Consider the following 25,427-nt stretch of genomic DNA (forward strand, 5'->3'; position numbering starts at 1 on the left):
GTTATACATCAAATAAACCAGATTGAGAACGATAACACCTGCCCAGAACAAACCGGAGTTGGAAAAGACTCAAAAAGATTGACTTGATATGGGGCAACGGGTCTATCAGATACATATATCAGGCTGCGCTTACGTTCCCTTGTTTCTTCAAATAAAAAATTCTTTGAAAAATGTTTTATCATAAATAATGCTGAGTACACAGGCAGCATTGTTAACTTGTATCTCGAGGGACATCACATTTCAGACAACTACCTACCCTGGTTTCCTCGGTCAATGTGGTCGAGTTCTTACAGAGCTTACTTGGAACAATCCAAGTGCTATGGCCCGCGACTATGTAACATTCGCCCGGAAGATACATATCGACGGAAAAAAAACTAGGTCCTAAGACGACTGGCTAACGTCTAAACAGAGCTCTACATGCTTTTCACCGTCTCTACCAAGCCAGTACTTTCGGTGGTCTTTCTAACATCGGGTCGACAAAACGTTACTGCTTTCGGCTTCGGTCAAAACACTCAAATTAACTAGATTACATGCAGAAATAGTGAGCTCATGGCTGGGTCTCAGTATCCCCAGACCACGAGGTCACTCCTAAAATCAGGGCTACTACTATTAATTGAATTATTATTGTTTTTGTTAAGTAGATAAAAATCATCATCTCCATCGAAGATGGATCAACCCTTGCCCCCAACTCCTAGCTTCTCATCCTAGCAAAATGAATTCAGATGTTAATTAAATTCAATTCAGGACATAATAGGGAAGCTAAAAGTTTGTATAAGATGATAAAAGTTCCAGTCCCGAGACCCCTCCGGATTCTCGAATCCGGGGCAATAAGACCTTTATCTTCCTCCCGGAAGGCTGTCTTCCACGCTTCACCGTTGTTCGCAACGGCCTTGCAACTATTGTAGCGACACAATAGTTGCAACTCGGAACGGTCTCTGCTACTTCTGCAATTTGTTGTTGTTTTCCAATCACAATTTTCGTCGTTATCGCTATCGCAACTAATGTTGTTGTGTTTTATTTCGGTTTTCTGCCAAAATGGTCATTTCTGACGTTTCTCAGAAATATGACGTCATACTTCGAAAATTTGAAAATTTGAAACACCAGAAGATTCTAGCCTTCACCGTTTGACTAATCGTCCCAATAATGTTGTTAATCTCTTAAAACCGTCGATTCGGAAGGTTAGCTGCTAAAATTTCGAATCTGTTGCATCTGCATTTTGGTGCATTCTGGTCGAATGTCAAATACTCCACAGACAGTCCGGTCAATGTCCTCATTGAATCTAGCAATGTTCGTAAAATTGGTACAGTGTCATCGAACAGAATTTACAAAATGCACGAAATTACTCTTATCCGCGTCATATCGACTCACTGCAGAATATAAATGGCATCATACTACATCATGTAACATTCGCCCGGAAGATACATATCGACGGAAAATAAAACTAAATCCTAAGACGACTGGCCAACGTCTAAACAGAGCTTTACATGCTTTTAACCGTCTCTACCAAGCCAGTACTTTCGGTGGTCTTTCTAACATCGGGTCGACGAAAACGTTACTGCTTTCGGCTTCGGTCAAAACACTCAAATTAACTTATGTAACATTCGCCCGGAAGATACATATCGACGGATAACAAAACTAAGTCCTAAGACGACTGGCTAACGTCTAAACAGAGCTTTGCATGCTTTTCACCGTCTCTACCAAGCCAGTACTTTCGGTGGTCTTTCTAACATCGGGTCGACAAAAAACGTTACTGCTTTCGGCTTCGGTCAAAACACTCAAATTAATTTAATTATACGCTGAAATAGTGAGCTCATGGCTGGGTCTCAGTATCCCCAGACCACATGGTCACTCCTAAAAACAGGGCTATTACTACTTATTGAATTATTATTGTTTTTGTTCAGTAGATAAAAATCATCATCTCCATCGAAGATGGATCAACCCTTTCCCCCAACTCCTAGCTTCTCATCTTAGTAGAATGAATTCAGATGTTAGTTAAATTTAAATCAGGACATGACAGGGAAGCTAAAAGTTCATATAAAATGATAAAAGTTTCAGTCCCGAAACCCTTCTTGATTCTCGATTCCACTGAATCAAGCACGTTAAGCTTGATTTCTCTGTAACCCGGAAGGCTGGTTTCCACCCCTCACTGTTGTTAGCAACTGCCTTGCAACTATTGTAGCGACACAATAGTTGCAACTTGGAGCGGTCTCTGCTACTTCTGCTTTTCTCTGATTCCGATTCTCAATTTTCTCGTTGTTGTCGTCGTCGCAACTATCGTTGTTGTGTCCTTCTTCGACTTTTCTGCCAAAATGGCCGTTTCTGACGTTTCTCAGAAATATGACGTCATAAATCGAATTTTTAAAATTTTAAAATACCAGAATATTCTAGCCCTCACCGTTTGGCCAATCGTTCCAATAACGCTCTTATTCCCTCAAAATCGCCCATTCGGAAGGTTCACTGCTACAATTTCGAATATGCTGAATCTGCATTTTGATCTATTCTGGTCGAATGTCACATACTCCCCGGACAATCCGGTCAATGTCCTCATTTAATCTCGCAATGTTCGTAAAATAGATACAGTGTCATCGAACAGAATTTACAAAATGCACGAAATTACTTTAATCCACGTCACATTGACTCACTGCAGAGTATAAATGGCATCTTACTACATCACTATAGCCTTCAAATTCTTTCATTAATCTGCACATTGAGGATATGACCTAAGATAAAAACATATTTTCCGACTTCCAGTTTCAACGTCCTGATTAAAACTTTTCTCCTAGATTTAAAAGATGTTGGTTTGCAGGACAGTCCTGCCAACCAACAAGCTAAAATTATCCTACTATGCTTCTTCCCTTCGGAAATCTCGCTTGTTATTGTCCTGAATATTAAAACTAAGAAACTCTGTGGTTAGAAAGAACAATGAAACAATCTCCCTCTGCGAGAGATTACCCAAGCCTTTCATGTCACCACAAAAGTGATCAGTTCTCCTAGCTGATTAAAAACAATCATGCAGGCTGGAATATTTAAATATACTCTTTCACTCAAGCCTTTCTAAATAAATAGTAAGTAAGTGTCTCTAAAGCCACTTAACTAAAATCAAAGTGCAAATTTATAAATGCAACAATTTCAAAACTCAACTAAATGTTTCAGTTTTCAATTACAACTTGGTTGCTTAGTTTCTCACTTGAGTTTTTTCACACACAGAAAACAATTCTGCGTTTTAACTTTTTCTTCATCACTCCTTTGTTTTCTTCTTTTTTCGTCGTTTAGAAGTTCTAAAACTTCTAAATTCTTCTAATTTCGTCTCTTTTTGCATCTCGTTTTTCGGCCATTCGTCAATGTTCCATTTCCTCCTCCTGTGACACTGACTCTGCACTCTCAGTTTCTGTATCCTGCAACACGTCACTAGCTATCCTGACGCAGTTGGAAGCCGTCCTCCAACACTTCTGCTCTTCTACCCTCTGTTTGCAACAAGGTAGGAAATCCACGTTAGATTCTATGTTCGTGCAGAAGCTGTCGTGGAGACACAACGTCACATTTCTCTCCAAATCTTACTTCAACATCTCTGAATTCTCTTTTCCACTACGTTCACTTGTCCTGGAAATTCTTTTCACAGCGGTGGACACTGTATTCCGATGAGTCACGAGTGCTCGCTTGGAAGCTCCTGCTCCAATGTCCAGATGATATTCACTGTACACTCTGCCGTGCTTCGACATATGCTTTTTAGCATATTCGTACAACCATGCAGTCATGTTAGCTCTGAACCATGGCATCAATCGTTTTCTTGCCCATATCTTCTTCACTTCCATCGGAATGTTTAGAATTTTGCACATTGTCTCAAAAAGATCTAAATCTTTTAGACAATCTAATTTCCGCAATTGTTCTCTCGTCGGCGCTTCCTGTCTATAGTTCTCTCTTACGTGAGCTTCCAGCCATCATATCAACATCATAACTCCCACTATCACTATTGTTATGGGCTGTGATGAGTCTGGTAAACCCATGCAGAGCAGCTCTCCAGAGTCCCAGATCAACACCAGATTACTACGCTTGGGATACCACCAGGTCTGCAGCAAGCAGTGGCAGGGAAACTCGTCATGTGTCAACATGATGCTCCTCCAATTACGTTTTCCCGAAGCTTCCAGTAATGGTTCCACTTCCATCATCACTCGGTGGACTTCATCATTCTCGTCTACTGTATTGTAATATGTGACAGTTGATCCTCTCTGTTTCTGTCTCTCAAAGTCACTGAAGTTCCCGCTCACGTATCCCATGAACTTCTTTCCTAGTATTGATTCCAACTCTTCCTTGGTTCTCTCTGGAACTGCTGAGAACATCTTACATAGCAACTCGTAAGATTTCTCGGACATTCTCGCCAGTCTCACACACTTCGGCACTGAGAAGGCTTGATCCACGATCGTTCTCGTACTCTTTACATCCACGGCTACGAAGTGTACCGGGTATCTGCTCTTGCACATTGGAGCCAATGTCGAACCCACCAAATATCGTGCTCCTGATGGTCTACAATAAGTCTCACTGTATCTGATGTTCATTTCCGTCTCGATCGCTTCTCTCCATTTTCCTATGTACTTCTGCTCAGTCTGCAGAACTCCTGGGAATATTTCTACACTGATGGCTGTGACCATCTCATGTCTCTGTTCTAGATTCAATAGTGACTCTAGAGAACCAAACATGCTGTGGAATCCTAGTGCAGTCACTAGATTCTCCTCGGTTCCTCCATGGCAATCTACTATCAGTTCCGTTTCTGTTCTTGTTTCATCACGACGTTCCCAAACAATACCGTCAATTGCTTGTGTTGTTTCTCTAGGGTCTTTACACAGTCCAGACCTCCACAAACGTGACCCTCCAGTCCACAGACTTCCACCAGACAGCTACCAGGTTTGACACAGTCTTGTGGTCCCCAGCCAGGCAACTCCACTTTATCTTCTCCGTTGCTCCTAGAGGCCGTTATCATCACATTATGTATGATGTTATGGTCACGCAGGTTACAGTCTGCATTTAGTTCCCTCTGCACGTCTTGTGTCGCCCGTAATATCGAGTCAGCGTTGGAACTAGGACACCATGATGGCCTCATAATTTCCCACACTGCCATCAAGCTCGTTCTCAGTAATTCATCTGAGAATCCCAACCCAAACTCCACTCTTTTGTCGGATTTTGGTACGGAAGGTGCAGTCACCTCTTCTTCCAAGACCAATCCCAATTTGGCCTGTGGATTGTTAACGCTCTTAATCTTTACAATTCTGGACGTCCAGAATCTTAGTAACACCGCCTGCTCGTAATCGAAGAAGCAATCGCGTATGTCTTCACTCAGGAAAGGGTTGTACGCTATCCCTATGATTCCGGATACGTAGCTATACGATTTCCTCTTGATCGGTTCACAGTATTCACTGGACTTCGGCAGTGCCCCCATAGATTCTTTAGTGAGTCTCAGCTCCTTGTTTGAGAATCTCCTGATTTCGTCTATCTTTCTCATGGGTTCTAACTCCTCGGGTTCTTTCATGTTCACCCTCATCGGTTTGCTTTGCTGCATATCTAGCAGTGCTAGAAAAAGTGAGGCTTTCGCTCGCTCATCGCCTTCCCTCAGCATCTTAACACAAGTGTTCAATGCAGGTTCTGAAATCTGCTCTATCATGAATCGAATGAATCAGAGAGCGTCTCTCCGCTTCGCACACGCTACTGCTGCTCCCTCTTGGACTATCAGATCCCTCAGGTTCGTCATAAGGAAAACCTTCTCTTCTTTTGACCTCTTCCTTTCTTCTGAATCATACTCTTCGCGAGTTAATTCTGGTTAATCTGCTTGAGGGTGGTGCCTTGCAACATTGTCTCCAGATAACCCTCCATGGCAACCTTGTCTTCCAGAGCCATCACGTACCCTCTAGCCGAGTTTCGGTATTCCAACATTTCCATGTATCCACCGGCCGGTTCATCTATCGTCACAGCCTCCGATACTGTCATTCGGTTATAATCCACTGGTACTAGTTGTCCTGCGACATTTCCCTTTCCATGATTCATAGGAGATGGCTTAAACTCTTTCATTTTGCTCTCTCCACATTGGCTGAGTATTTCCATTTCCAAGGTTGCTCCAGTCAGAGTGCGGTCACTCCTTTTGGATTTATAACCTATTGACTTTATTCCCGCCATGAGAATGGGTGGCACCATCGCTATATCAGTCAACACTTTGTCGGTGCCAGGCAATTGATAATCACCTTGTCCCAAATCCATGACCTCTTCGACTCGTTTCCTTTTCGCTGAGTTAACAGCTTTCATCGATATCTCCGAATCCACCTTCGTCTTTCCGACTCTTCTCGGTTTCACTCTGCTGCCTAACTTCATTTTCATCGAATTGATCTTATCAATCACCCATTTGATCGCATCGTCCCTCTCCTGGTTCTTGACAGATACACCACCTCTCCTTTATCGTCCTGCGGTGTCATCTTGATGGGAGAATTCGCTTCACTTTCATCAGTGGCCGAGTCGATCAACAACTCACTCAGTCTCCCTTCACACTCATCAAGCTTGTCAAGGACTTCCCTCATCAAGGGTTGGTTGAGACCTGTTTTCAGAATGGACTGGGTCCCATAGCTCTGAACCACTGTCCAGACTTCTTCCATGAACGCCACTCTGTCCAATTTGCATCCCGTCCTATTCGTGGTCTCGGTGATGTACTTCCCATTCTTCTTCGGGCAGCGTTCCCAAGAAAGGTACTCTGGCTGAGGCCTCTACCTTTCTCCTTCTAGGTGATTCCATGAGGATTCTTTGGTCGTTATTCCTTGAATTGCCAGGAGAGCTGCTCTCCGGCAAATTCCGTTTCATTTCCATAAAGGCTGACGGAGGCTCCAGTGTCGAGATGCCTTCATCCGCTGGCTCAGTCGTCTCCAACATATCTGCGTTGTTCTCAAGATCACTGAAGATATTGAAATCCAGGCTGGATGCTCCTCCTGTCGATGCCCTGTCGTCTTCCCCACCAGCTTGACTTGCATCTTGGTGCATGGGCTGTTCAGTTTGACGGCTTCCTCCCTGTCCGTCATCTCCTTCTGACTTATCCTTCTTTGAGCTCGAGGGTCCTTGCTTCTCATTGGCGGTTCCTTCCGGAAACTTCGGTATTATCAATATACCGGCCGATCTGTCTTCCTCTTCTCCATGGACCACTTTGATTTCCTCGCAGCCGAAGGGTGCTAGGAAGGTTCTCGCCTGCAGTGTTCCACCCACTTTCAACTCCGGTTTCACACTAGTCAGGATCAAGGAGGCTTCAGGCAGTTCGGTCCTGCCTCTCATCTTCATTCTGTTCACAAATTTAGCGGTCTTTCCTCCAGCATTTTCCGCCAGGTTCACCTTCTTTAACAAGTAGGCATGGATCTTCGTGATCATCACAGGGCCTTGCTCAAAAGCATATGCACCCAATGCCGCTACTCTAGGATTCAGGTGAAGCCACTGGTTGGCTTCCGGCTTGGTCCTCAAAACCATCGCCTCCAACTGAGCTCTAGTCTCCTGTGAATTCTTCCTTCTCGCTTTTTTACCTGTTACTTCCATTGCTCGGAGCCATAAGTCGTTTGACATTGCTGTGACCACTCGATGGTCGTCGTCTATTCCCGGTTTAAATTTGAGCTGTCGACTGAAGTTGGACAGTTCCAACCCCAGCACCTCATCCAACACTAACATGTGCAGCGCATGGTCGTTGAAACCTCTAATCGCGTTCGAGATATCTGACCACACCGCAGGTAGTTCGGCCCTGAGTGGTCTCAGGTTCTCCATCTCTATCATGCGATTTGGGGCTGATATGATCACATCATAATTCCCTTCCGAAAGCAAGGTCACGATCGCATACACGAACTTCAATCCATCCGGGAGACATGCATACCCCGGAGACAGCGCGAACACTACTCTCGGTGTCACCTTGTTGAACGACCCCTCCTTCGTCGCATCCACCACTTCACCCATTGACTCCAGGATATCCTTTATCGCTGGCCACACTGCATTTTCTGCCATTGCAGGATCTCTGAGTCTGCTCAGAAAACCTCCACTGTGCAAGTGGTCATTGATGCCAGCAAACACGATCGTGACTGGGTTCATGTCCGTCTGTCTTTGTACCCCTATTTCCAGAGATATGGCTTGCAGTAGGTCCAGTTCGACCGCTGCGAACATTATGACATCCGGCAAAAACAGAGACTTGGAAGTGTACACGAACTCTGAATTCGCTACTATCAAAATCTTGGCCTTCCTCATTTCTGCTTTGTCGTACGCAGCAAAGATGGTCTCATCTTTCTTTATCGCTTTCAATCCGCCGTACCTTTGGACGTCACCATCTTGACTCACTTGTTTCGGGTATATTCTATCTTTCACATGACCTGGGGGTGAGCTCACTTGCCAGAACATCTTCACATGTTTTCCGATCGGCGCCCTCGTTACCAAAAATCTTCCAGGTCTCTCTTCTCGATTCCCTTCATCATGATTCAACCTCACGTCCAGCAATGGTTTTGCGTTCACTGGTCCCATCGTGTTATTAGAGGGCAGCCCCTCTAGGTCAGCAAATCTAAAGGCCGTCGTGGAGGTGAAATTTATGCCAGCGGCTATTAACCAGTCTACACCTGTTATCGAGTACAGTCTACTGACGGATAACCTCGTTCCATTGAGCATCCTCCTGGCGTCCTCGATGAAGCTCACCCTGTGGAGGTCCAGCTTCATTAGTTCGTCCTTGTACACATGCCAGGGAGATGGTATGGGTCTTGACCACATCAGTGAGCCTCTATCCGGGCGTCTCTCCTCTCGACTGGTACTTGTCGTCTCCGATCTCGTGTCTGATCTGGACGTGCCAGTTGCCTCTTCCATTGGGTTAACTGGCCCTATTCTTCTCCTAGGATGAATGGTCTTCCCCGGCGCTTCTCCCAATCGATCCTGAACGTCTGTCCTTTGACCTGGTTCGCTGGAGCCCTGTTGCCTGTGGTTCGTGACGGCCGGGACCGTCCCTAAGCGTGTTTCCAGGCTAGGAGGCACAAAGGTGGTAATCACCGTGTCATTCGATGCTCCTTCCTCCTTCAGCACTCCTGTGTCAAAGAGTTCTGCTTCTAACTCATCCAACCGCTCTTGGTAGACTCGATTCAACCAAGCCTGTCTTTCTATACTATCGAAGTGGATGCCGTCCGTGGTCAGCCTGGCCTGATCCATAGCTCTCAACTCATGTTCAATGTCCATGAGGATCATTCTTCCGGCATTCCGACTTTTTTGGATTCCTCAGGATGTTATTCCACCTGATGACTCCTTTGTTGTGCCTTCTCCCTGCTGCTGTCAAGCTCCTTGTGTTCATTGGCACAGTGCAAGCGGTCAGTACCGCGCAATTGAATTTCTGCCAGAGAGTAGTAAACAAGCACACCATCATTGATTACCATAGTGCTTCCTGCTCATCCAAACCTCTCGAGATGTCATTCGTTCCAACCAGGATCATCACATTGGGGATCCTCCCTGGATTCATTAGTTCCACCATTCGATATAACTGGGCTATCGTCGCGCCTCCGAAGGCCATTACCGTGGTGACCCAAGAGGTCCTCAAATTCGATAGTAATCTGACCAAGCTGTCTCCCAGTATCAGATGTGATGTCCCCAGTGGCGGTTGTTGCAAATTTACTGCCGGGTTCCAAGTTGCTCGATTGAAGCAAGCTATCGGATCTGTCTCCGGAACTCCCGTGAAATTATATCTCAATTGATTGTTCTTTTGTACGTCTATCACACGTGACACTTTCTTCGCTGGCATCTTCTGTATTCTTCTCTCTGGGGCCTTAGAGCTCCCCATTAGCGGCGTCACGTCGCTTATTCCCTGTCTGATCACGGTCTGGGAGAGTCTCACTCTGCCCGTGTCGTCAATCGTTCCATACGGTGCAGTCACCCCGGAACCTGGCGCATTCTTGTTGGCGACCAGTCGTCCAGCTGTCTCCATCAGCTTCCTCACCGTTTGTTCCACAACGGGGTCACCCAAGGTATCACTAGGGTCCGGGATTGTCACTCGATCTGTTGCTGTCGAAAGCCGTGTTTTCGTTGTCTGACTCATTTCTCGAGGCGTCAAGAGCTCCATCGGGGACTGCACACGAGGAATACTCCTTGCAGGTATCACCTTCTCCAATGCCGTGGTCAGCGCCCTGTGTTCCGATCGCTCCTTGAAGTCCTGCCTCAAGCGCTCAATTTCTTCACCCTGTTTTTTGTTACAGTCTTCGAACAATCTTTTCCACATGTCTCTGTCGTCCTCCGCAATGAGCATGGTCTTAGTCACCTCGTCCAGCTCCTTTTTGTCCTTTCCAGTTCGTCTTGTATCCCATCCAGATCTTGCATGGTTTGGTTCGTCTGAACCCTCTGTTCTACTTTCGCCCTCTTTGGTGGCACAGCTGCTCTCAGTGGTGAACCAGACGAGGCAGCCTCGCTTTTCATCTCCTGATGCATTCTCGTCAGCCCAGGTTTGGGCTTGGAGGGCATAGGCATTTCACCTGGTTGGTAAGTCCTAGAACTTCCCAAACCAGGCTCATTCGCCAAATCACTCCCTGAGAGAGCCCCGTTTCTCCACCTCATCACTCTCATGTTCGGGCGGTCTAGTACTCCTCTCTCTCCATATGCTGCCATCAATAGGACTTCCGTGGGGCGGTCCCCACGGTTGTCATGCCCCAAGATGTTGACCAGGGCGGTCAGCAACATGACTACCTCTGGGTACTCCAGAGCGAAGTCTCAATCCATTAGCCGACGATAGATCGCATCTATCATCGGTCCTACATATGCCTCTGCCAGGTCCATCAATTCATCCAAGTTGAAATTCTCCATACTGTTCTTCAGATTCGATTTGATTTGATTTGATTTCAAGGTTATGACTCAAGTGAGCAATTAAATGATCAATCAGGATCTAAAAAAGACGTCACGAATATCACACTTGCAGTTTTCACCTTGATTTCTCATTAAAATTTGTTTAAAAACAGTCAGATAAGAAGATTTTTATCCTGAAATTTATTAAAATCAATCGATCTCTAAAATTTTGAAATTCGACCTAAGATTGGACAGTTCAAACTTTGGATCTATTCCTAAGATCGTCATTCAGTTGTTCATGGTCACTAACTCCTTCTTACCCAAGAGCTTAATAACATAACACATAACACATAACATAACATACATATCACACATATCATGCAACTTAGTCTTTAGCCTAATACCCTCACACATATTCTTATGTAAATATACTTGTATATTAGTATCAGAGAATATCACTTGTGAAAGCGCGTACAATTCCCGAGGATGCAGTCGTCCTCTGTTTTGATCGTACACTGGAAGCGAGAGCTCCTTCACGTCCATTTCCACGAGGAAGTCTCTCAACCTCGTCAAGGATAAGAATAGGTTCTCTGGGTCCACGTGCTGCTTCTCCGTCGCCCTCGTCACCAAGAAGCATAGGTATTTTCGCGGTATCTGTTTTTTTCCAGCTAACGCTGTCCTAAAACTCATGTCTGCTGTGATTGCTATCGCACATGTTCTATTTTTGAGTATAAAATCACTGTCTGTTAGTATTATGTTACTTGAATATTCATTTGGTAAGTTAAAATATGAATCAACTACCCTCCCTATGTCAGGTTTTTTAGGTTCTTCGCTTGTTTCTGCTTCTAAGTCTCCTGTTTCTCTTGCCACTCTTAATTTTTTTATTATCAAGTTTTCAGTGTGGGTAAGTCCTACCCCCACTCCCCGGACAAAAAAATCCATCGACGTCCCCGTCGATCGCATTCCGGGTATCAAATCGAGATTGGAAGCCGGAATGAGTAGTCGCTCTTTCTGGGCAGCCCAGTAAGGATCTTCTCGTTCGGCTCTCATGTATTTTATGCTTTCACGATCTACACCTTGAATCGTGACAGTGGTCTCCTTTGGGTCCGACGTCATTTCGTTCAGCCATTCCAAGACACGCAGATTCGTTAAGTCTTGATCATATGACTTCTGTTGCTCGTCGTCGAATTCTACCTCGGGTTTCGACCGGTCATCGACCCACTCATTGTCGTGATCATCGACTATGTCGATGTCCTGTGACACAGTTATTTCTTCCAGACCCAGTAATTCTTCCCCTATTTTCTTTAGGTCTATCCTGTCCACTACAAAATTGTCGCCGTAAGGGTTATGTTTCTTCTTGGATCTTGTCCTTTCACTCTGACGGGTCTGCATCGTGAACGGAAGATCGGTTCAACTTCTTAGGAACCTCCCTTTGTTCAGGGTCCTGCCAGTCCTCCTCTGCATAGGGTAAAGTTTCATCGTCCGCTTCAATCATGTCATTTGGGTCCAGGTCCAGTGGTATACTCGTTCCTTCCTCTATGACTTCATTTCCATCGTTCTTTTCCCTGGTGCCCTTCTCATTGACCTCACAAACAGGGTCCATCATTAGATAATCCCCTTCTTCCATGTCTGCAGGTATACACCAGTCTTCCGTCGATGGATTGTGTGGCTTAATGTTTTTGTAATGAGCGGCTCGGCCAGTACTCAGTCTATAAAAGCGTCCCTCCTGGTGCACCTCCGTAATCATGAAGGGTCCCCTCCACTTTATTAGGAGGTTTTTCGTTCCTTTCGGTGGTATAACGTTCTGAAATACCCATACGTAGTCTCCCACCGAGTAAGTTTTTGCACCAGCTGCTTTCTTGTCAAATTTTTTCCTCTGCCCTGCCTGTGCTTGCTGAGTATTTCGTCTACACAAATCGTTCAACTCCTGTTGACGTCTGATTGCATCCCTCACGTGGACCTGTGGAGACGTTTCGTTTCCCTCATACTCTGGGTAGAAAAAGGTTAAGGGTAAAGACTTCTCGTGTCCAGTTAGCATCATGTGTGGACTAACCCCAATGGTGGAGTGTTGCGTGCTATTATAGGCTCCCATCACCTGTGGAAGGTATCTGTCCCAATCGGTCATGTACCTGGAACAATATACTCTCAGCATCGATACTAAAGTCCTATTCTACCATTTGTCTGTGAATGGTATGTCGTGGAGTGAGCCTGAGCAACCTGTGAGCGTCTCATAAGCTCCCTCGTAAGCTCTCCTACGAAAGCTGTTCCATTATCCGATTGAAACGTCATCGGACAACCATGTCTCGCTATCCACGTATTGATCAGGTGGTCGCATGTCTCTTCCGCCGAGGTAGTTATGCAGGGCACTGTCTCTGCATACTTTGTGAAATGATCTATTATGACCAATACCTGATTATAACCACTGTCTGTCATGCATATCTTTTGGTGATCTATCTGCGCTACCTCGTTAAATTCAGACGACTTCGAACTTCTCGCATGCCTTTTTCATTCCAGGCCACTCAAAGCGCTTCAGGATCCTCTGATACACTTTGTTGATCCCCTGATGGCCCATCTGATCATGCGATCTGAACAAGAGTTCTGTCTGATAGAGTTGCGGCAACACTATCGCGTTATACTTGTATAGGACTTTGTCCTCATCTCTTCTCTTGCAAGCCACAATCCCGTCCTTGTTCAAGTGTAACCTTCCCTCTTTCTGCATAAAATACTGTCTCAGGATACGGTAACTGTCTTCCTCGAGGTCTCCTTTATCCGAAGAACCATTCTCGATCCACTTTTTCAGGTTGCTTGTCATGCGGTCATTTCTCTGCGCCCTTAGAAGATCCGAGAGTCTGTATCTCGCCTTCAAGTACGTCTTCATAACCCTCATCTGACTATTCAGCTCATTGGGCGGGTGTGTGTCTTCCTCCAACTTAACGCACCAAATATTTGCCAACGGTTGTGTTTCTTGCTTGAACGGCTGAAGATCAGTCCTGACTACCTCCTTCTGTGGCAACAGACTTATCGAACGTTTCGATACCGCTTTTGTCTCCAAATCATCCGCTGCATTGTCAAAGACTCTTTCGCTTGATATAAGGTAGCGATCACTGTCAGGATTCTGGTACACCTCTCTATCCAGATTGCTTGCCCGAGTTTCCACTAGTAGTGTGTGGATCGCTAGTTCGGACAGTTCTGATCCCGAGCTCGAGTTCCTATTTGAATAGGTGTCAATTCCTGAGTTTCGGGAATTGTCATCTGTTGAAGAGGTTGTGATGGAATCTGCACGCTCCTCTCGATCAAGTCTGTGCCTTCTTCGCATCCATCTGAACTCCCCGGACAAAACCTTGTTCCCCAGGCCCTGTTTCTCATCAGGAACTTTTTCATCTATCTCAGACTCCCCGGACAAACTTTCTTGTCCCGGGTGTTGATCTTGTACTCGCTGGCTCTTCTCATCGTTCGTCTCCCCGGACAAACAATCTTGCAGCAGGTTTTGTTCTACCTTCTCACCTTCTTTATCCTGGTCCACAAAGGTAACGGTTTTCCTTCGCGTACTGCTTCCCTCTTCTTTCCCTCCGTAAGAAGTACTGGTTTAAATCTCGTGGGGGTATTGAGGATACTAGTTGCTGAACTATTGTCCTACAATCCCTCTCGTTCTCTTCGTGTTGTCGTCTGGACGTCATGGTCTTCATCTTCTCCCTGATTGTTAGTGATGCCACTGCTGCTGTCCACTCGGGGTCATCTCTGGTCACCTCTTTTTCTAACAATCGACCCAGCATCCGCACCTTTTGCGGTGTGACCTGCACCGTTTTATCCAATAATGAGAGGCTGTGTATGTTCATGCGAGAGAGTTCTTGCTGGACCAGGTTTGAGCGCAGCAACAGATCCAAGGGGACCGGGTCCACCTTGGATAGGATCTTTATCTCGACTGCTTTCTCTACAGGTAACTCAGGATGCCCTGGAATTGGATGTCCAGACTTATCCAACCATCTCGTTAAGGGAAGCGCTTCATAAGTTTCTTTGTCCAGAAACGAAAATCCTTCCTTTATTTCTGCCTGATTGGCTTGCTTCTGCTCCAATCTTTCATAAAACTCAGTTTTCTTGCTGAGGCTGTCAGCATTCTGGTGTTTATAACGCATCCTGTGTTCGATTATCATATGGTAGCCATCCAATCTTACTATCTATCTACCAATATAACCCTGATCCATCGAGTAGGTCTTCAACCAGGATAACGCTCTGTTGTCTACGCGTAACTTAAAGGGAGCACTCCCCAAGTATGCGCGGTATTTTTCCACAAATGTGACTACTGCAAACATTTCTGCTTTTGGTGCGCCATATTTCATCTCAGTGTCACTCAAGACCTTGCTGCCGTATGCAATAGGACGGAGAACCGTTCTTCCATTCCATTCTTGCTCCTGATGCAATATTCCTGAGATGGCTACTACCGATGCAGCTGTGTCAAGAACATACATGCCCTTTTCTGTAGGCATGCCTAGCACTGGCGCTTCGCATAGTTCCCGCTTTTTGTTCTCGAAGGCAACTTCTGCTTCATCGTTCCATTCGAACTTTTTCCCTTTGTTGCGCGTCAGCTTCTGCATCGGATACACCTTGTCCGCATATCCTTTTATGAACTCACGGTAGTAGTTGGCAAACCCTAGGAAGCTCAGGAGCTGTGTGTCCGTTCTGGGAGCCTTCCATGTCAACACTGCTTCCACTGCTTCTGGGTCCGGCCTCACACCATGCCTGTCCACCATTCTTCCCAGGTACTTGATTGAGTTCCTAAGGATTTCACATTTGGATGGTTTGCACTTCAAGCCTGCTCTCTTCATGCATCCAAAGACCTCATCGAGCCGATCAATGTGGTCTTCCAGGGTCGGTGATTCAGGGTCGACATCACGAGATTCCCGTATTTCTTGGTCACTCTGGTCAAAGCCTGAGCCATCAGTCTTTGAAAAGTGGCTGTTGCGTTGCACAAGCCGAAGGGCATCCACTTCCACTGGTACAACCCCAACTCACACGCGAATCCGGTCTTTTCCCTATCCTTTTTTCGCAGCGGGACCTGCCAGAAGGCAGAACCCAAGTTCAATGTAGTGAAGAACTTGGCATCACCAAGTTTAGAGAGGCTTTCGTCTATTCGCGGTATTGGGTACGCATCTTTTATCGTTACCGCGTTCAAGTAGCGAAAATTGCAACAAAACCTAAGCTGCCCCCTTTCTTTTTCGCCATTACTACCCCGCAAGCCCATGGCGATTTTGAGGGTTCTATCATGTTGTATTTAAGCAACATTTCTATTTCCGCTCGGCACGCTTCTGATTTATGTGGCGTCATTCGTCTTGCGCCTTCCCTATGGGGAACGGCGCCTTCCTCGAGTTCGATCTCGTGTTCGACGAAATTACAGCAACCGATATCCGCCTTATGTTTTGAAAATTCATCTGCATTCCGATTTAAGAAGTCCCGCAATTTTTCGAAATCTCCCTCACCTATTTTCCATTTTAAATGTTCTATCACTGGCAAAACCGGTTTGTCAGATTCTAGTTCATATGACGAGGGGCGTTCCGGAAAATTCGAGCAGCTCGATAAGCCGTCGTCCGTTTCGGATTTCATTGAAAACAATTTATGAATAGATTTTAATTCATTAATCCGCTTTAAAATTTTATCTTTATTTGCATGATAAGGACAGTCTTTCACACTGTGTTTCTTCAAATTTGGTATCTCCTCATAGTCGGTCCTCATCGGCAAAGCGTAACCAAGCTTCTTTCCACGCTGGATTGAAACCGTGGTGTCCAGTGTGTTCAATAACACACTGACACACAGTCCGTTTCGCGTTACCGAGAAGCTCCGGCCTAAAATCACCGAACTCTGACTATTTGGATTCGGTACTAAACAAACCTGTTTACTGTCGCTTAACGAATTTAAATTTCTCATTCTAAAAATCGCCACCACAGCCTGTCCTGGCTGTAGTTTCACTTTTCTATCTAAAAAAATTGGTACTTTGTTTTCGTCTGTTATTATCTTATTAATCGGTTTCTTAACATACTTCCGGTCCGGGTTTCTAATCCGTATCAGACCGTTGTTCAAGTCAATCATCACGTCAAAATTCCTGACGAAATCTCTGCCCATGATGAATTGGTCGGCGTCGTCCAAATTTTCTACCACCAGGAAGCTCATCCAAAGATCCCGTCCTCCCATGTGGAGAACCGTTATTGGTGTTCTTCCGGCTACGTAGATTGCTCCTCGATTGGCGGCAGCCAGTCGAGGATTCGTTGGAATCAGATCTTCCCTCGTGAAGCCCATTCTTTCCCAAGTTTTTATTGGCATCACACTCACTACCGCTCCTGTGTCCAGCAGCCCTGTGACTCCGATTTTCTTTCCATTGGTGTCGAGCAGATGTGCGGTCTCATCTGCTTCATACCCAATGTGTACTGCATCTTGTTCCATTATGGCGTCATGGCCTATCCTGCGGACTTTGAGTTTCTTCTCTCCCAAATAGATCTGCCCTATTTGGTCACTATCTGTTGTTACATAAGTCTTAGTGTAGATACTGATTCCATCCACGTTCAGCATCACTTGACACGGCCCATAGACTTCCACGTAGCGTCCATGAAGTTTCTTTATGCGAGGGCCACCCGTTATTAGTAGTGCTCGCACAGCTCTCGATTCAGTGAGTGGCTCCACCTGCCTTAGATAATCTGCATATGTGTCCAAATGCATCAAAGTGAACTCGGATGGTTCACTCAGATTTCTGATTACCTGGTGTCCAGCCACTGAGATTATCGACTGTATCTTGCTTCCTTGCGGCACCATGCCGAACCTCTGACCGGAGATCACATTAAGTTTCATGCTCAAACTGCTTGGTGCTTTAGTCTCTTCGACTTCCGTTGCTTCGAAGATGTTCAGTTGCTCCTGTAGTTTCTCATTTTCCAGTTAGATTTTCACTTTCTGTTCGATTTCTTTTGTCACCAGTTCCTGCTGCACTCTTTTTAGAGCATCCCTCGCGGCTGCCCTATAATCAATCTTGAAGTCATCGGCCGCAGTCACTGGTTCCGGTTCACATGTCTCTTCAGTTACCGCTTGCATTTTCTTCGTCGCCAGCTCTTGCGGTTTGTCTTTTCTGCGCGCTTCCGCTTCACTCAACAGGCGAGCCTTGCTGGCTTTCACTCCTTATAAAGCTTCCTCATGCCTTGGATGCTTGATGTCTGCCACTGCATCCCAGAATTGTGGACAATCTGATTTAAAATGACCCTCCAAGTTACAAAAAAAAACACCTCGGGCCGAATTTTGCAATTACTCCTCTCATGAAATCCTCATGGTCATTTTCTGACGCATCTTCGTCCTCGAGGCTAAAGCCTATTGCTTTCATGCCTTGTTTGTAAGTTGGGCATGCTGACACATGATGGTCCGTTGAACTGAAATTGGCACAAGAGCGTCTCTTGTCCATATCATCCCTCGGTTTGTACCAGTTGTTCCCTTGGTTTGCTGGTCCGTTGTTAAAATTTCCATAATTGTTCTTATAGTATCCAGATCTCGAAGGAGGTTTCAACAAAAGATATTCTTTTGACTTGAGCCTCAACTCCTCTGGTGTTGGTGCATTGGTTGATAGTGGTATGTATTGCGCTGCTAGCATTGTTCGAAGTTCATCATTCTTCACACCATCGATGAGTTTTGAGGCCACTGCCAGGTTCATCCTTCGGTTCGACTCATCCGGTTGGCTGCGTCTTCTCAACATTTCCAAGTCATCTAGTAACTTGTCTATCGTTTCATCTTCTCGTTGCCTCCGTTTCTCGAAGCGCATCATCACTTGGTGCCCCTGCACCCCTGATCCAAAACGGTTCAACAAGATTTCGAAGATTTTTTTGGCTGTGTCACACTGATATTGCTTCTTGGCCATGACTGCTGGTGTGTGCACTGCATTCTTGTCTTTCCGACAAGTCCTCTTCTTTGAAATGCAGTTTCATTACCTCTATCCAGGTATCAATAAAGCCATCAGATTCGTCTTTGTAGCATCTTGGTTTCTTAAAGACTCTTCTGGACTTCTCACTGCGTTCATTGGTTTTGGATAACCTTTTAAGGAATGTCTCGAAAGACCTGTTTAGGGGTTCAAAGGCTGTGGACATTGCCGTGGCATCTCTCGAGTGCCCCGCCTGAGTGTCATCACACCTTGTTAATGGCTCTGTATTCGGTGCATCCCTGCAATCCGAATCGCCGTGAGTGTTTCCCCCTTGGCCCACATGACTCCTCTCTGGGCTCGCATGTCTCCTGTTGCCGGAATCACCTCTCCCAGTCGCATGTGTGCTCTGCGCCGGTCTTTCGTTAGAGGTTTGTCTGTTCCCCGTTGAACTTGCTCTACTGTTTGGGCCCCATGTTCTATTATCCCTTGTGGCATAGCCTGATGAACTTCCCCTACCTCTAGTGGATCCATATGTCCTCCTCCTTTGATGGTCATTGAAGTTCACCTTCGGCTCCCTGCTGGGACCTCCCGAGTTCAGTTCCCCTTCTTTTGGTCCAATTTTGCTGTCTAGTAGCCCGTCCAACCTATCCATGATGGCCTGAGTTCTCCTCTCCATCATCGCATCTATCTTTGTGTCAAGAGTCCCAAGAGACTGCTCTTGCTGAACTCTTAATTTCTCCTTGTCGTCTCTTAAGCGTAACTCTCTCTGTTCCGCTTCTCTTGTCATTCGCGACAAGTTCTTCGCTAAGTGCTCGTCCGTTCTCTCTTTCAAGCGTTTTTCGCTCCTACGAACTTCTTGTCTGTTGCGGTTTATTTCTTCCCGCAGACTTTCTCTTTCAAGGTGAACTGCTCTTTCTAGTTCACTCATTCTTATGGACATCTGTTCATTTTGTTCTCCTATACTGCCCACTGTTGTTCAAGGCCTCTTCTAATGCCGCCCCGTTATCCACGAGTGGCGTCACTAGTGGCGGTGTCACCCTGTCGATCCCGGGTAGCTTCGTGCTGGTCGAGATTCGGGCTTTGATTCTCTGCCTCGACGTCTTTTCATTATCCACTTCAGGATCCGTCAATGCGTTGCCTAGCCCCTTGTTTCTACTCTCCCCAGTTCGCGTCTCTGATTTTGTCATGCTAGCAAAGCCTCTCGACTGGCCTGGTGTGTTTGCGTCTTTGCTTATCGTTCTCACCACACCAAATTTGTCCAGGTTCCAGTCTCTCTTTCGACGTATGCCTCATTCTCCTGGGTCGTACTATTGAAGCTGACTTGAGATCCAAAATCCTTTTGCTCGTCTTCGTCCTCTTCTTCCTCCTTTGATTCACCTTCATTTCTTGTGCCCACTCCCATGGTGAATGGAAAGATGTTTCCGAAGGTGTTCTTCATTCTTTCTGAGAACGATGAGGACGTTGTTTGTTTCTCAGTCCCGCCTGCCATCATGGTGTTGTCTGTTGGAGATCTTCTGGTTGCCACTATCTCAGTAGAGATGTCGGACAGTTCCGACATCTCCTCTCGATCCAATGTCCCGGTGGAAGTGGCAAAATCATGGCCTTGTTCTACCGGAGTAGATTCACTCGCCAGCCTTCTGTCTCTCCCCTCCGGTCCATGTATTTCCTGGTTCTCATTCATGGCCTGGTCCTTATGGACCTCCACTTCTAACATAGCTTTTCGCTCTTCTGAGGACTTTTGACTCCTAGTTTCAACCATTCTGCCTGAAACCGTCTCCCCTTTGTCGGTCCGGGCTCGTGTGATCCGATCCACAAAAGGATCGGTCATTGCTTTTCTTTGCTTTTTAGGTATGAATTTCCTAGAGCTATTACCTCGTTTAGGTATTCTTGACTTGTCTAGACTCATTCTCAATTTATCACTTCTTAATGCCTATACACTCAATTCGATTGTTAGTGACCTTCTAGTTTGACTATCGATAATATAACACAACACAATAAATTCCAATATTTTCTATTAAATGATGACCACGAATCCTTGAATGTTATCACAGCACAGCGTATTCAATGAATGTTATCACAACAATCCTTGAATATTATCACAACAATCGGATATTGCCGTAAGATTTGAGAACTAGCACAGTATGATGACATCAGTCAACTTAAAAGATATTCACTACCCTATTAAGCACAAATTGTTGATTTAAAACCAGATATAACAAAATAAGAATAATTGAACTTGTATTTTAAAGAAAAAGCTTTCCCTGCTTGGTGCTGCATCAAACAGACAAAACTTTGAAGGCAGTAATTTTCTCAAGTGGGCGTCTATTGCACCCACCGAGTACTGTGTTACCTATCTGCCTTCGGACTGCCCGAGCTAGACCTACTAAAACCCTCAGGGTAGTCATTTTTCACAAAAACGTATTGGGTTTCAATCCACACCAATGAATTACGCTCTTTTCAGTTTAGACTTAGTGTCGCGAATATCCGAGTTCGGACCTGTTTTGTTTTGGTCTGGTCTTTATTGAAAGGCAAGTTACCAGTGCAGTCACTGATTCCTAGCCTGTCTGCTAATAACCTAATACTTCTCACCTTAGTCTTTCTTCTGTTTACCTAAGTCCTTTAATAAAATAATACCCCTCCGGATTGGCAAAAATAGGACCCTTCCGTATTGGCAAAATTGAGACCCCTCCGGATTGGCAAAATTTAGACCCCTCCGGATTGGGACCCCTGTGAGTTAGCAAATATAAGACCCTTCCGGATTGGGACCCCTCCGGTTTTGTGAAAAAAAGACCCCTCCGGATTGGGACCCCTCCGAATTTGAAAAAATTTTGAACCCCTTCGGATTGGGAGCCCTCTGGTTTTGTAAAAGTAGCTTTTCGGAGATTTCCTTTATTTTCAACCTATACCCCTCCGAATACGTTCTCCGATGCTATTGTGCTTTTTAAATTAACTAGGAAGGGTGTGGGATCCTTTCCTAGACCCTTCCGGATTGAATTAAGCCTCTTATTTGACAATTCACGCTAACGGTGAAGGGTCTTATCGCTAGCCTAATTTCGGCTCTATTAATGATTTCCGGTGCCTTAAGCCTTCCCTGTTTTTCTAGAACAGCTTAAAATTGCCTTATTCAGCCGTTTCTACCCTTTGGTAGGGGTGTAAGGGCTTTCCAAAAAAACTTATAAAACGTGAGGGGTCTACCCCTCCCGAGTTGGTGAATTTGCTAAAAACAATCTCAAAAAATTTTCACGCTTATTTTTTCGAATAATTTTTGTTCCTATTAGTAAGCTCAACTAATTTCTGATCTATTGGTACCAAGATCAACTGAATCTGTCAAGTAGTTCCAAAGAAATTTCTCTCTTATAGGTTCCGCCTAACTTTTTCCGCAATTCTGTTTTTTTTTCGACCTAAAAATTATTGATCCGAGCTCAGAAGGCCTATACTCTTCTAGTTCAATGCAAAAGGCCCGATCTAAAATGCTTTAGTTGAAAAAATTTGTGAAAAACTATGCTACCTGGACCCCTCCGGATTGATGAATCCACTGAATCAAACACGTTAAGTTCGATTTCTCTGTAACCCGGAAGGCTTTTGGGAAGCGGGTTTTAAAACTTGTGGATTCACTAGTGGACGTTGTCCGTGCAACTGTTTTTACTGTCCTAACTCAAAAATTTCAAAAAAATTTCTGAATTTATATTGTTCCGTTTTCTCAAAAATCACGAAAATTCGGTTTTTGGTACCAAAATGGTTCCAACCACTTCCGAACTAAACTTAACCGGTTCTATCTATTATAGCAGTGCAGTTACGATGTAACACAATAATTTAGTGCTTTTTTCCGTTTCAAAAATATCGATATCTCAAAAATTGCGGTTTGTGGGGGGATCAAAATATCGCTATTTTGACCATAAAAACCGGTCTGTTTCCTTTGTTTTTCACTGAAAAACGATATGGAGTATTAATATGGGCTATATAAGTAATAATATTAGTAATACTATACCCCTCCTGGTTTGTTCAATAGCCGAATTAAGGTGCTTAACTCAGATATTCGCAGTTCGGTGAAGGGTCACTACAGTGCAGCACTGTCGAGCCCCCCACAGATTACTATCTTACTTTTTGTACCAAAAGGGATACAAAACTTGTTAACGATACCCAACATTCGATTGTTGTTGTCTTGAGCCCCTTCTTGTTGCTCCCTGTACTGCTTGCCGGATCAGTCGCCTCCCATGACCCTTCCGAATTGAGCCAAATCAGCAGACCCTTCCGGGTTGAGCGCACTTTATCATTAACGTGCTTAAATGCTCAAATAACCCTACAGTACAAGCCTCACAAACGGGCCACAAAGTTGATCGTAACGATCCTGACTGATATAAATGCCTGTAACAGCAATATATCTATCAACAACAAACGGGAGGGTCGGATCACATCTTCTGGGGGGATGAATTGGGATGATGAGGGTCTGGGGGGATGATTTCTACTGATTTTTTACTTTTTTACTGTTTTTTGTTTTTTCGGTTATTTTTTTTATGTTTTTTGTTTTTCTTGGGTACTATACTACTTTTTGTTTGGTTTTATAAATATCTTTAAATGTTGTTGGTCACGGACCATTCAGGAGATGACGGGACCGCGAATCCTCCCACCCTTCCTGGTTCGTGAATTTTTGGTCTTAACTAGGTTAAAAAGCTATTCACGGTAATCCGGAAGGCTTCCGCGTTCCGAACTACCCTTCCACCCCGGCGGTTTTGGCCTATTAAGGGCGTTAATGTGAGCATCCGCTCGGCGCGGAATGCTCGTTAACGGTTCTGCCGGTCATGATGTTAAAAAAGAATAACACCCAGGAGCGCCATAAAAACATCTATGTAACATTCGTCCGGAAGATACATATCGACGGAAAATAAAACTAGGTCCTAAGACGACTGGCTAACGTCTAAACAGAGCTCTACATGCTTTTCACCGTCTCTACCAAGCCAGTACTTTCGGTGGTCTTTCTAACATCGGGTCGACAAAATGTTACTGCTTTCGGCTTCGGTCAAAACACTCAAATTGACTAGATTACATGCAAAAATAGTGGGCTCATGGCTGGGTCTCAGTATCCCCAGACCACGAGGTCACTCTTAAAATCAGGGCTACTACTATTTATTGAATTATTATTGTTTTTGTTCAGTAGATAAAAATCATCATCTCCATCGAAGATGGATCAACCCTTGCCCCCAACTCCTAGCTTCTCATCCTAGCAAAATGAATTCAGATGTTAATTAAATTCAATTCAGGACATAACAGGAAAGCTAAAATTTTGTATAAGATAATAAAATTTCCAGTCCCGAGACCCCTCCGGATTCTCGAATCCGGGGCAATAAGACCTTTATCTTCCTCCCGGAAGGCTGTCTTCCACCCTTCACCGTTGTTCGCAACGGCCTTGCAACTATTGTAGCGACACAATAGTTGCAACTCGGAACGATCTCTGCTACTTCTGCAATTTGTTGTTGTTTTCCAATCACAATTTTTGTCGTTATCGCTATCGCAACTAATGTTGTTGTGTTTTATTTCGGTTTTCTGCCAAAATGGTCATTTCTGACGTTTCTCAGAAATATGACGTCATACTTCAAAAATTTGAAAATTTGAAACACCAGAATATTCTAGCCTTCTCCGTTTGACTAATCGTCCCAATAACGTTGTTAATCTCTTAAAACCGTCAATTCGGAAGGTTAGCTGCTAAAATTTCGAATCTGTTGCATCTGCATTTTGGTGCATTCTGGTCGAATGTCACACTACCTGAACTTCGAGGACCGACCTTTCACCAGACCGACGATTTACCAGAAAAGTTATAACATGGACCTATTGCCACATTCGATAAACAAATTTAAGTGACAGATGTAATGAAACCGTTTCGTCTGGTTAAAGGCAATAATTTCACGGTTTCTCAGCGAAATTATGTTTGTTCTCCTTTTCGAATCTTCCAAAAATTTACACTTATCTCATTTGAATTATTGCATTTAAAAAAAACTAAACTACAGAAGGGCCCTTCCAATTAGTTACGGTCAGTGCACAAGCTGGATAGGGCCATACCAGCGTTATAAATTGCACATATATCAGTAAACTTTAGCATTTTATCAATGAAGTCATATATCAACTTTAAATACATCGTCGTACCTTCAATTTATCTTAGCCGACCTTCCTCTACAATAGCGCTTATAGAGTTGTCGATAAATTGAACTTTGTGCAGCGACCTGTACCCGCTTATACAAAGTATTGAGCTCCTCTGGAGCGCGAAGCTTATTTTACTTCCTATAAAGTTTATCGATTCCGGTTAGCTTTCTTGTTTTTTTTAAATTAGTGTTTCGGCTAATCGCTGCTTCGTCTGCGTGGCTGTTACAGCAGCGCCATCGGTGCATCCAAAAATCAGAGGCAAAAACTACTCTGCTCTACGTTTAAAATTCTTTGCTGATATTTGGAGTAGTTCAGCGTTTTGTGATATTTTTATGCCTCTTTATGCAGTTTTCGCGATGTTTTAGCATGCGGATTGAAACTTTTCACATCAAAGAAAGCGCGGCTAAATCGTGAACCCCAGACTCTGTTTGCCTAAATGTCTTGTCGTGACTAATCTTCAGTGGTTGTTGAATTGTTGACAAAGCGTTCGCCTTGCAACGGCTGAAGGTTTGGCTCAATCTCGTCGACATGGCAAACCTCGTTCATGAGGTTGGCGAACGTGTCTCTAATATTATTGTGTCTCATGTGTGTGTAACCACCCATTGCAGAGTGT

At 44.7% G+C, this 25,427-nt stretch overlaps 1 protein-coding gene across 1 annotated transcript in view; it reads right to left on the reverse strand.

Annotated features, from left to right (window-relative positions):
• Nucleotides 1-25,427, reverse strand: part of LOC134852404 (protein dopey-1-like) — a 247,182-nt gene that overhangs the window by 23,149 nt on the left and 198,606 nt on the right. The gene's annotated exons all lie outside the window — the stretch shown is intronic.

This window comes from Symsagittifera roscoffensis, chromosome 1 (genome assembly GCF_963678635.1).
Source record: "Symsagittifera roscoffensis chromosome 1, txSymRosc1.1, whole genome shotgun sequence".
Taxonomy (NCBI): Eukaryota; Metazoa; Xenacoelomorpha; order Acoela; family Convolutidae; genus Symsagittifera; species Symsagittifera roscoffensis.